Source organism: Microcaecilia unicolor, chromosome 3 (assembly GCF_901765095.1).
Source record: "Microcaecilia unicolor chromosome 3, aMicUni1.1, whole genome shotgun sequence".
In the NCBI taxonomy this organism is placed as follows: domain Eukaryota; kingdom Metazoa; phylum Chordata; class Amphibia; order Gymnophiona; family Siphonopidae; genus Microcaecilia; species Microcaecilia unicolor.
Genome location: NC_044033.1, coordinates 251,654,009 through 251,665,137, shown reverse-complemented (window position 1 = coordinate 251,665,137; position 11,129 = coordinate 251,654,009). Strand labels below are relative to the sequence as shown.

The 11,129-nt window shown below is 45.2% G+C and overlaps 1 protein-coding gene across 1 annotated transcript in view; it reads left to right on the top strand.

The window, feature by feature from the left end:
• Positions 1-11,129, top strand: part of LOC115466521 (sulfotransferase family cytosolic 2B member 1-like) — a 1,032,539-nt gene that overhangs the window by 746,289 nt on the left and 275,121 nt on the right. The gene's annotated exons all lie outside the window — the stretch shown is intronic.

The window sequence follows — 11,129 nt, the reverse complement described above, 5'->3', positions numbered from 1 at the left end:
TAATTAACGACTGGTTTTCCTGATCTTCAGTGGTACAGAAAAATAGGACAACAGAAATTTGGCCAATCTAATGCCCTTCATAGTAGGATAGTTCAATAAAACTTGATTTTGCAAGCGACGAGAATTATGACTTAGCAATAACCATGTTCATTACAAAGAGAGGAACACAGAAAACAAATACTAATGTGAATGGATGTTCAGTAAACCAAGACTGATTCTCAGAGTACTGTGTTCGTGAGTTGCTAGCTAAGCTAAAAATAGACAAAGCGATGGTGCCTGATGGCATATATCCGAGCTTTATGAGTCTTGCCTGTTAGAAGATCAACCTTTACTTCTAAACTCATGCATTTATTTTAATGCATTTTAGATCAAGCTCAAACCCTTTCAACAGTAGCTCAAGGTAAGTTATATTCAGGTGTTTCTAGTTTCAAGCTTCTTTATTGCTTGATATACGCCTAAGGCAACACCATCCAAGCAGTTTTCAGTAGTCCAGCGGCACACCTAATTTATATGGCATTCGGGGCGTGGCAGAGTATACTTCCCTCCCCCGATCAGCATACACCCCCCTCCTCCAAGCAAGGGGTACATGGAGCAGGCACATGCTGTTGGCTTTGCTGATCCCCTGCCCCTCAGATATCTCAACTTCCTGTTACAGGGCAGTGGAAGGGAAGAGCCAACAGCGTGCCCCTGCTCCACGCACCCCCTCGCTTCCAGCACCCTGGGTGGACCCCCCCCCCCCCCCACTGCCTGCCCTAGGTACACTAGAGCTGTAGTCATAAATATAACTGCATAAAAAACAGATCAGAGAGTCACAGAAAATGAACTACAATATTATTCTTACATGTTATTCAGCCGACGCGTTTTAGAAGGTCTTGTAAGGGCGTAGTTAGAGAACATTTTTAAATCTGTAGGTTATTTATACTGAATAAAGATTCTGCAGAAATTATGATTAACAAAAATGGGTTTTTTTTGTGTGTGAAGAAGTGTATCGACTAGTGAAATATTAAAGATTTATGTATTGCGTTGTTGATTACAACGCAGTATAACCCTGGTGTATATTTATAATGAATATTCATTGTGGATATCCTGAAAACTTGACTGGCTGGGGTGCCTCCAGGTAGAGAATGACACGGGGACAAAGTTTGGCCCCATTCCCGTGGGTTCTGTCTCCGTCCCCGCAGCCCCAGTCTCCGTCCCAGCCCTGTCCGATTTGCCTGCAAAACTTAGCCGGTCAGTGCTGAATATTGCTAATTATTGCGCAGTATAGCCGGTTAACTTACCGTGAATATTCAGTTGAGATAGCCAGTTATCTCACGGTGTCAAAATGCTATTCAACCGGTCAGCGGTTGTTTCTGGTTGGTTAAATTGCTTCAAATTTGGGGGGATATCCTTATTCGTTGATATCATTGGGTTTTCTGTAAAGCTACTACTACTACTACTACTACTATTTAGCATTTCTATAGCGCTACAAGGCGTACGCAGCGCTGCACAAACAGAAGAAAGACAGTCCCTACTCAAAGAGCTTACAATCTAATAGACAAAAAAAAATAAAGTAATCAAATCAATTAATGTGTACAGGAAGGAGAAGAGGAGGGTAGGTGGAGGTGAGTGGTTACAAGTGGTTATGAGTCAAAAGCAATGTTAAAGAGGTGGGCTTTCAGTCTAGATTTAAAGGTGCCAAGGATGGGGCAAGATGTAGAGGCTCAGGAAGTTTATTCCAGGCGTAGGGTGCAGCGAGACAGAAGGCGCGAAGTCTGGAGTTGGCAGTAGTGGAGAAGGGAACAGATAAGAAGGATTTATCCATGGAGCAGAGTGCACGAGAAGGGGTGTAGGGAAGGACGAGTGTGGAGAGATAATGGGGAGCAGCAGAGTGAGTACATTTATAGGTTAGTAGAAGAAATTTGAACAGGATGCGAAAACGGATAGGGAGCCAGTGAAGCGACTTGAGGAGAGGGGTAATATCAGTAAAGCGACCCTGGCGGAAGACGAGACGGGCAGCAGAGTTTTGAACCGATTGGAGAGGGGAGAGGTGACTAAGTGGGAGGCCAGCAAGAAGCAGATTGCAGTAGTCTAAACGAGAGGTGACAAGGGTGTGGATGAGGGTTTTGGTAGAGTGCTCGGAAAGAAAGGGGCGGATTTTACGGATGTAAAGAAAGAAACGACAGGTCTTGGCGATCTGCTGGATATGAGCAGAGAAGGAGAGAGAAGAGTCAAAGATGACCCCCAAGGTTTCGAGCTGAGGAGACAGGGAGAATGAGAGAGCCATCAACAGAAATAGAAAATGGGGGGAGTGGGGAGGTGGGTTTGGGAGGAAAAATGAGAAGCTCGGTTTTGGTCATGTTTAATTTCAGGTGGCGTTGAGACATCCAGACAGCAATGTCAGACAAGCATGCTGAAACTTTGGTTTGGATGCAAGGTGAGATATCAGGGGTAGAAAGGTAGATTTGGGAGTCATCAGCATAGAGATGGTAGGAAAAGCCATGGGATGAGATTAATGAACCAAGGGAAGAAGTGTAGATAGAAAAGAGGAGGGGACCAAGAACAGAACCCTGAGGTACGCCGACAGGCAGAGGGATAGAAGTAGAAGAGGATCCACCAGAGTGAACACTGAAGGTGCGGAGGGAAAGGTAGGAAGAGAACCAGGAAGGGACAGAGCCCTGGAATCCAAGTGAGGACAGGGTATTGAGGAGTATGCTGTGATCGACAGTGTCAAAAGCAGCGGAAAGATCAAGAAGAATGAGGATGGAATAGAGACCTCTGGATTTAGCCAGTAATAGGTCATTGGAGACTTTAGTAAGCGCAGTTTCGGTTGAGTGGAGTGGGCAAAAACCAGATTGTAGTGGGTCAAGAATAGCATGTGAGGAGAGAAAATCAAGGCAGCGGTGGTGAACAGCATGCTCAAGTAATTTGGAGAGAAAAGGGAGGAGGGAGATGGGTCGGTAATTAGAGGGACAAGTAGGGTCGAGTGAAGGCTTCTTAAGGAGAGGTGTGAGCACAGCATGTTTAAAGGCAGTAGGGACAGTTGCAGTGGAAAGTGAGAGGTTGAGAATGTGACAGATAAAAGGAATAAGAGCAGGTGAGATGGCATTAAGAGTGTGGGTGGGAATGGGATCAGAGGAACAGGTGGTACATTTTGAGGAAGAAAGGAGAAGTGTAGTTTCCTCTATAGTAACTTCCGGAAAGGAGGAAAAGGAATGAGGGGAAGGAGAGAGAGGGGAACGGACTAGTGGAGGGAGAGGTGGCGAGGTAGAGAATTCAAGGTTTATCTTTTGAACCTTGTCGTGAAAGAATTCAGCAAGGGTCTGAGGAGATAATGAAGGGGGAGTTGGGGGAGGGGGCACCTTGAGGAGAGAGTTCAATGTGGTGAAGAGAAGTCGAGGGTTAGAGCCAAGAGAGTTGGTCAGTTGGATATAATAATTCTGTTTGGCGCGAAAAGAGCAGATTGGAAGGAGGTCAGCATGAACTTAAAGTGTAAGAAATCAGCAAGGGCCCGAGATTTCCGCCAGAGGCGTTCGGCAAAGCGGGTATAGGAACGTAGGTAGCGGATATTAGAAGTCAGCCAAGGTTGGGGTTTTGTACGCCTTATAGGGCGGGCCATCAAAGGTGCAAGAGTGTCTAAGGCAGAGGATAGAGTATTGTTGTAAGAAGAAACAGCCTCGTTGACAGACGTGGATGGTGCCACAGTAGAGAGGAGGTTTTAAACATGGGAGGATAGAGATGAAGGGTCAATATCGTGAAGATTCCTAGATAAATTAGATAAGATAAGACGGGACTGGGAGGGAGGAGATTTAAATGTGAAAGTTATAAGATGGTGATCAGAGAGGGGAAGATCAGAGGCAAGGAAACTAGAGGGTGAACAGTTGGAGGAGAAGATGAGATCAAGACAGTGACCATTTTGATGAGTGGGGGAGGTGGAGCATAATTGGAGATTAAAGGAGGATGTTAAAGCGAGTAACTTGGAAATATAAGAATTGGAAGGATCATTAGCAGGAATATTAAAGTCACCAAGGATGAGAAAGGGGGAGGAAGGATCATGGAAGAAGGCAAGCCAGGCATCAAAGTCACTGAGAAAGGATGAAAGGGACTTAACAGGGGGGGCGATAAATGACCGCTATTCGAAGAGGCAGAGGAGAGAAAAGGCGGATAAGAGTGGACTTCAAAGGAGGAAAAACAGTGAGATTGAGGTGGAAGAAGGGGTTGAAATCTGGAGGAGGGAGAGAGAAGTAGTCCAACACCGCCCCCGCGACCAGCAGGGCGAGGAGTATGTGAAAAAAGATAACCGCCATGGCAGAGGGCTGCGACTGAAGCAGAGTCATCAGAGCAGAGCCAGGTTTCCATTTTGGCGAGCAGATGGAGGTGACGCGAGATAAAGAGGTCCTGGATATAGGGGAGTTTGTTACAGATAGAGCGGGCATTCCATAGGGCGCAAGAGAAGGGCAGAGAAGAGGAGGGGAGTAGAGGAATAGAGATGAGGTTAGAGAGGTCACGGTGAGATCTGTAGAGTTGGGATAATAGTTGGTGAGGAGGGTCAGGATTGGGATTGATGTCACCGGCTGAGAGTAAGAGAAGGAGTAAAAGAGAGCGGAGGAGAGTAGGAGAGGTGTGGCCACGAAGGCATCGAAGGCGAGAGGTATTTAGGTGGAATGGGGAAGGCAAAATGTAGGGAAGAAAGAGACGGAGATTAAAAGCCAAGAGGGAGGAAGAGGGTAGGAGAGAAGGTGAGGTGATGAAGTCGATGGATGGGCAGTGAGTTCCTGTAGCGGAGAGAGGTAGGGGGTGAGGGAAAAGATTAGGAAGGGACAGGGCTAGGAAGAGAATGTGAATAGGAGCCATAAATGACTGAGGTACTTTAGCAACTGGGAAGAAGATTAGATGTAAAGAGAAAAATGCCCCGCGCGGCACCTAGAGCGGAGGTCCTGAGTGGATCGGAGTGGACCTGGGTGTCACCCCGGAGAAGGCTGTAAGGATATGCAGATAAGCTGAAGCTCCCTGTTTTGCTGTGGGTGAAGGGACTGAGGCCTATAAAGCCTTTCGCAGCAGCACAGAAACCAATCATCTCCTAGTTCCACTTAGATAATGCAGAAATGTCACATTCAATGGGAGGACTGGGAATGAGTCAATTTCCCCTTCCAGGTCGCCTGAAGAGATTTTCTTGCTCCTACCAGTTCCCACCATTCATGAAGCGCGACTGGCCACAAACAGCAGTATAGAAACACACAGGAGAGCATCAATTTTGAACTACCGCGTGGCCCGGGCGGTAATTTCATTTTTGACGCGTGTCCACTATCAGGGGCATTTTCGAAAGAGAAGGGCGCCCATCTTCCGACACAAATCGACAGATGGGCGTCCTTCTCTCAGGGTTGCCCAAATCGTCATAATCGAAAGCCGATTTTGGGCGTCCTCAACTGCAGTCCGTCGCAGGGATGATCAAAGTTCACGGGGGCATGTTGAAGGCATAGCGAAGGCGGGACTGGGGCATGCTTAACACATGGGCGTCCTCAGCCGATAATGGAAAAATGAAGGGCGTCCCTGACAAGCATTTGGTCGACTTTACTTGGTCCATTCTTTTTCACGACCAAGCCTCAAAAAGGTAGCCAAACTGACCAGATGACCACCAGAGGGAATTGGGGATGACCTCCACTTACTCCCCCAGTGGTCACCAAGCCCCTCCCACCCTAAAAAAAAAACGGTTGGTGTCCTGGCATGTGAGGGGGACCAGTGCACTATGAATGCTCGCTCCTTCCATGACCAAATGCCTTGGATTTGGTCAGTTTTGAGATGGGCGTCCTCGGTTTCCATTATTGCTGAAAACCGGGGACGACCATCTCTAAGGTCGACCATCTCAACATTTAGGTCGACCATCTCTAAGGTCGACCTAAATGTTGAGATTTGGGCGTCCCCGATCGTATTATCGAAATGAAAGATGGACACCCATCTTGTTTCGATAATAGCGGTTTTCCCGCCCCTTCGCTGGGACGGCCTTAGAGATGGGCGACCTTAGAGATGGTCATCCCCGTTCGATTATGCCCCTCCATGTGTGCCAGAAAATATGACGCTTACCGTCCGGTTAACGCGTGAGACTTTACCATTAAGTCAGTGGGTGGTGGTAAGGTTTCAGGCCCAAAATGGACGCGTGCCAATTTTCATTTTGCCGCACGTCCATTTTTGGCCAATAAAAAAGGCCTTTTTTGCAGGTGTGCTGAAAAATGGGCCTGCGCAGGCCCAATACACGCATCAACACCAGTGCAGGCCATTTTTCAGCGCACCTTAGTAAAAGGACCCCTTAGAATTTCATCAAGGGATATAGACACAAGAAAAGGTTTCAGGAAATGTATTTATTGTGACAAACACAGGCTGAGTCTTAAAATCAGTCTCATAATGATGGTCTTTCATATGTTTAACAATTTTAGTGCATGCAAAATTGATTGAATAAAAGTTAACCTACTAATCATCCCGTACACAATTGATCTATACCTCCTAAAAAGTTCTCATGTGTTAGAAACATGATTAAAAAAACATATTCTGACCAATTGAGTTTGACATGAATGTTATCTGATTTTTTTTTTATTATTTTATTTATTTGGATTTTGCTCACACCTTTTTCATTAGTAGCTCAAGGTGAGTTACATTCAGGTACTCTGGATATTTCTCTGTCCCAAGAGGGCTCACAATCTAAGTTTGTACCTGAAGCAATGGAGGGTTAAGTGACTTGCCCAAGATCACAAGGAGCAGCAGTGGGGTTTGAACTGGCCACCTTTGGATTGCAAGACCACCAGTGCACTAACCACTAGGCCACTCTTCCACTCCACTTTATGGCACGAGAAGTCGATTTCACAATATGTTGGCCCAGTGGTGTAGGAAGGGGGGGCGGTCTGCCCCGGGTGCACGCCGCTGGGGGGGTGTCGGCTCCGCTGGTTTCCTGCTCTCTCTGCCCCGAAACAGGTTACTTCCTGTTCCGGGGCAGAGAGAGCAGGGAACCAGCGGAGCCGACGCAGCTCCCAGCGACGTGCACTCGGGGCGGAGCGGCCCTCCCATCCCGTCCCCTTTCGTACGCCAGTGGTAAGAATGCGTTCCGAGGGGGGGTGCGCCGTGCTGCACCTGGGGGGGTGCATAGCGGCGACCCACCACAGGTGTCAGTCGCCCTCGCTAAGGCACTGTGTTGGCCATCTGTCTATCGAAACCTGCTCGTGGTCGGGAGAAAATTTAGAGTCACTGGTTGGATTTTTTCTTTTTTTAAAAAGTCAGGAGCATCTTGGTCTTCGTTGGATTGGTGCCAGTATTTAGCTTGTGAAATTTGGAATGCCAAATGATCATTTTTAAAGTCAGGGAGATTAATACTCCCGAGTTTGCAAGGTAGTTTTAGGGGTGTTTTTTTAGAGCAATACGTGGAGCGGACGTAGGTCACCTCTGCCCGGTTACTGAGTGAGACTTTACCGCTAGGTCAATGGCTGGCGGTAAGGTCTTAGACCCATGAGCCAACTTTTCAAAATTATTGGGGGTGCTAAGCCCAGTGGAAATAACCCTTCCTTGAACACTTACAAGGAATTTTCTCAATATTGGGGGTGCTTAAGCACCCACAGCACCCACAGAGTCTGCTCCTATGCCACCCAACATGGACACGCGGCAATTTTCATTTTGCCGCACGTCCATTTTTGGCAAAAATTTTAAAAAGGCCTTTTTTACGGGTGCGCTGAAAAATGATTTTGTGTGCGCCCAAAACCCGCGCCTACCCTACCACAGGCCATTTTTCAGTGCACCTTAGTAAAAGGACCCCTAAGATATCCAATTGTTTTTGGTAAAATGAGTCTTTGAAAAAAAAAAATGGGAATCATGCTAAAAAAATAACTATTTTTTGGTGCTTTAAGTGCCTTCATTCTTCCCCACTATGAAAGAAAGAAAGAAGACGAAGAAAGGCCTTTTTTGCGGGTGCGCTGAAAAATGGACTTGCTCACGCCTAATACACGCGTCTACACCAGCGCAGGCCATTTTTTGGTGCACCTTAGTAAAAGGACCCCACAGTGAATAATATGAAAATCTGCAGCTCTATCCTCTGGGGCATGAATAACCATGAGGTATATTAAGTGAGACTGTAAGCTCAGTAGGGCAGGGACTCATTGTACTTCTATGTAACCTGTCTTTTATGATCTGTCATAAATACTGATGGCCAGCAGTGGGTTCAGATCCTGGAGAACTGGGTTCAATTCCCTCTGCAGCTCTGTTGCCCCAGGTACAATATATAACTTAGACTGTGAGCCCACTAGGGACAGTGCAAAGTACCTGCAATAGAAATTGTAAACCCCATAATCACCTCAGGGATCACTTGCAATGTATAAAGCAGTGAAATAAAACAAATACATAAAAGCTGTTTTCTTTTTAATTTTCTGTTTGTCACTCTTCATAGGTCCACCGATGTTTCCTGGGAGATCCCCGCTAATACGGTTCAAGACCGCTGTTAAATAGATGGCCGCTGATGTATATGGCCGGCGCCTTTCGATTATGCCCCTCTATGTTACTATATGTGTTTTAAATCTAACCATTATACCTCTATTCAGGAAATCTAGACTGCCCCAACTTGACATTTCGTCCTTTAGATTGTAAGCTCCTTTGAGCAGGGACTGTCCTTCTTTGTTAAACTGTACAGCGCTGCGTAACCCTAGCAGCACTTTAGAAATGTTAAGTAGTAGTAGTAGTTCAATAGATCTGTGGTTATTTGAAGAATAGTATTCTGCATTTATTTTAAGAGTATCTTCAGGAGATTTACTGTATAGAATGCCTACATATTTAAGTTTGAATGGTTCCCATATGAAGGGATATTACAAAACCTGTGATTTAAGAACAAATTTACCCCCTACCCCCTGTTTACTAAGCCATGCGGCAATGCCGACACAGTCCATTCAAAGGGGGCACTGCAGTGGACTTCATAAAATGGTCCCAGGTACACATCTGACCACTGCTCCCTTACCTTGTCTGCTGAGCCCACCCAAAACCCACTACCCCCAACTGTACACCACTACCATAGCCCTTACGGGTGAAGGGGGCACCTATATGTGGGTACAGTGGGTTTCTGGTGAGTTTTGGAGGGTTCAGTTTCCTCCACAAGTGTAGGAGCCTGGGTCCACCTGTCTGCAGTGCACCTCACCCACCACTAGACTATTCCAGGGACCTGCATGCTATTCTGATGGACCTGAGTATAACATCTGAGGCTGACAAGTAATGTTTTAAATCACATTTTTGGGGGGTGAGAGGGAGTTAGTGACCACATGGGGAGTAAGGGGAAAGTCACCCTTGATTCCCTCCAGTGGTCATTTAGGGCACCTTTTTGTGCCTTATTTGTTATAAAAACAGATCTAGCTTAAAACGTCTTAGTTTTAGTCCTGGACGGTTTTGTTTTTTTCCGTTATGACTGAAAAAGTCCTAAGTCTCAGGAACACCCAAGTCTCACCCTGAACATGGCCCTGATATGCCACCTTGAGATTTGGATGCACTTCTGATAGACTTCAGAGAAAAACATCTAAAAATAGGTTTCAAAAAATGCTGATTTGGACGTTTTTGTGAGAAAACTGCTTTATGTCACTTTTTAGTCGTTTTTCTGTTTTGAAAATCAATATTTGTACTATCAATAGTAACTATTTTCATTTTCTTGTTTGTTAAACCTTACTAAAATTTATAAATAAAAAGGAAAAAAAACCCCAAACTGTGCACAAAAATACAGGAAAAAAAGTCAAATGTACCGGTAATGTTGGGCTTGTGTATATCCACAACTTTTTTTCCCTTCATCTATTTGTTTTTCTGTGTTTTATTTGATTGTGTGCATCACTAATTTTCAGGTGGAACATTAGCACAGCTAGAGGGATGGGAGGGTACAACGATCCAACGTAAGAAAAATGTTCCACCCATCCTGTGCAGCCAGGTGGAAAACATTTTAAATCATAAGTGCTTTACGTTCTTCAATATTTTTGGACAGTGTGAATAAACATGTGGGTAAAGATCAGCCAGTTGACATGCAGCACAATCTGGAACGTGCATAACAATTTTAGCATTTTTAAAAGCATATTTTAAGGTTTAAAATTCAAAAGAATAATGCAGTTCAGTTAATTGGACCCGCCTTGATTACATCTGATTGCTTTTGATTGATTTTTGAGAGCATGGACTATTTTATCATTTTTAATCACAGATCGGTTTTTATACAGACTTTTTCTATTTAAGCCCTTTTTTGAAGCTTTTTATCCTTTTTAAAGAGTTATATGCCCAGGGGATGCTGTAAATTTGCAGATGACACCTAATTGTTCAGAATTTGTAAAATGGCATGTGGATTGTGAGAAATTAAAGGAGTGCCCTGCGAGAGTGGGCTTCCAAATGGCAGATGAAATTTAGGGAGGGTGGGGAGTTAACAACATGGGCCACCGTTAAGATGGGTTACTTTACCACTGGTCTCATTTTACGAAATTAGACGTAGTTACTAATAACTGGGGTTAACAGTAAAATAACACATCTTAACGGTAGCCCATGTTCATAACTTTCCCTCTTAATTAAAGAAAAAAGAAATGTCTCTAGAAAGTGAAATTACTGCTATATGTAATAAATGTAAGTCTAGGTTAATCAAGCCACTGTGACATCACTAATGAGGTTGGCTCTTATTGGTGGAATGAGGCATTATGACATCACAATATCAGTTACCTTCAATACTGTGTGCAATTCTGGTTGCTGTATCTCGTCTATATTAATAAATCCCACCTTGAACGTTCTGAAGCTTACTCCAAGGCAGAGGAGCACAAAAATCATGTAGTCTTCATAGGCTAGGACCAGTCACCCTCACTCATAGACCCGCCCTCAGCCACGCCCCATCTCTCTATATAAAACGCACCTCCAACATTCTAATGAAGCCTCACTTTCCCAACGTTTTAAAGTGAGGCGGCAGAGACCACTTTTTGAACATCAGTGTTTGCCCCGCCCATGCGCTGCTGATTGGCTGTGCCTCAGGTGATGCACACAAAGTACGGTTCCACCTCCCAAACACTCACATGGACTTAGAAACCACCAAGCCTTTGAATGGGACCGGTGCTGCAGAGGAGCAGGAGTGGGACAGCGAAGAAAATGCAGCGGCATTCAGGAAAAAAAAAAACAAACAC